Source organism: Rhineura floridana, chromosome 11 (assembly GCF_030035675.1).
Source record: "Rhineura floridana isolate rRhiFlo1 chromosome 11, rRhiFlo1.hap2, whole genome shotgun sequence".
Taxonomy (NCBI): Eukaryota; Metazoa; Chordata; class Lepidosauria; order Squamata; family Rhineuridae; genus Rhineura; species Rhineura floridana.
The window spans coordinates 253509-255290 of record NC_084490.1 but is presented as its reverse complement, the minus strand read 5'-3'; the positions used below and the strand labels follow the sequence as shown (position 1 = coordinate 255290).

The following is a 1782-nucleotide window of genomic DNA, read 5'->3' as shown; positions in this document are numbered from 1 at the left end:
ATGTTATTTAATTTTTATATTTTGTAGAAAAACAGCAACGCCTTTCCTTTCTGCAAAGGTTTTCTCCCTTCCGCCCAACATCTGTGTTTAGAATCCAGTCTGACTGCGTCCTCCAGATGTCCAAAAGCTGGGACTATTACTTTAAAAATGCCTTGATTACGTGCTTTGGAAGGGGGGGCGTATTGATGGCGCTCATCTTCCCTCTCACCCTTCCGCTTTTCTTTTGTTCTTGGTACCCTGGAATGGACCCTTCTCTCTTTCTCTCTCCTCCCACCCCACCAGAACTGGTATTTGTGCAAAATTGCAGTCCGGGGTTGGGCTCCCGCCCTCCCTTCCTTCAGCCCTGATCCATGCCAGGTTTTGCCTGGCGCTCCCGCAGCCTTGCAAGGAACAGCTCTGGCCGCCGAACACAAAGGCAACGCGCGGCGCCGTGGCTTAGTTGGTTAAAGCGCCTGTCTAGTAAACAGGAGATCCTGGGTTCGAATCCCAGCGGTGCCTCGGGCGGGGCAAGGCCCCACTTTTCCACCCGAAGCAGCCAGGGCCTCTGTTTTGATCGCCGCCCCTTGCCTGTCCCTGGTCTCGTTTTGAGTGGCGAAAGGGCGGCCGCGCAGGGCTCCGGGGAGCAAGAGTGCCGCGACCGCAGCAGGGGACCGGGCTCCCGCGAGGGCGCTGGGCACGGCCAAGGAGCTGTGCGCCTCTCCCAGAACAGAGAACGCGGCGGTGGGCTTGAGGATTCTGCGTGCGCGTGTGGCGAGCTCTGTTTAAACAGACACGATGCAGCTGCCTCCCCTCGCACCCCCACGATCTCCCAGCGCACTTGTCCCCGTTCATGCGCACCGTACTTCCCACTCGTGTGTGTGTGTGTTACAGGCGGGGGGGGGCGTAATCTGGGCCTGGGTTCAGGCACAGAACTGAACCGATTGCCAGGTTTCAACATGGGAGCAGAATGGCCTTGGGCAGGGGGATCGTCCAGCGTCGCGGGGTGGTGGTGGTGTCTTAGACCCCTTCCTTTTTGGGAGCAGGGTCCCTATGTCTCCAGCATCCTATGAGTCAATCAGCATGAAAGGGGAGTCTATTAGCTGCTGAGAAGAGTCTTCTGACATGCTTCCTTGTTCTTTCCTGCTGACTGGAGCCAATCAGAGTGAAAGGAGGTGAGTCAGCCGTGCTGATTGGCTCCTAGGGAAATCTGTTTTTTGTGAGAGAAGGCATGAACAAGGATGCCATTCTCAGCCAAGCAGCAAAAGAAAGGGGGGAGGGGTGTGGCCGTAGCTGTCATGAAGGGGCCCTGCACACCTGCATTTGCCACTGCATTACTGGCCTCGGGTCACGTACAGAGTGGGCATAACTACTGTTGAATAGCTCACAGAGCAAGGAGAATCCAGAACTGCAGCCGCACATCTTAGCCTGAAGCCCCTGGCAGTCTGGCATCCCTTGCCTTGCCCCCCCAGCACACTCATGCCCAGGGCCTGTCCTCAGCCTAAGGCAACCCCTCCACAAACCTTCAAACTACCTGGCCCTGCCCAGATGGTGTAAAAGCCGGAAGGGAAGGGGCGCTTTTCCAAAGAAATGGATGCCAAAACACTGGAATGTCTTGGCGACACTTGAGAACAATATTTAAGAACCAAAACCCTTCTGATATATTTTATTAACACTTTAACACCAATCAGAACAGCAACGTCTGGGCAGGCCAGGCCTACCAAACTAACCAGCCACCCATGACAGGATTGATGCAATAAGCCACAAAACCTCCACAAAAAGCATGTTCCACGGGATATGTCCTTC

General features: G+C 55.2%; 1 non-coding gene across 1 annotated transcript; it reads left to right on the top strand.

The window, feature by feature from the left end:
• The first annotated feature begins 424 nt into the window (after nucleotides 1-424).
• Nucleotides 425-498, top strand: TRNAT-AGU (transfer RNA threonine (anticodon AGU)). Its single transcript has one exon. It is a non-coding gene; the product is annotated as a tRNA-Thr (tRNA).
• Nucleotides 499-1782: the final 1284 nt, after the last annotated feature.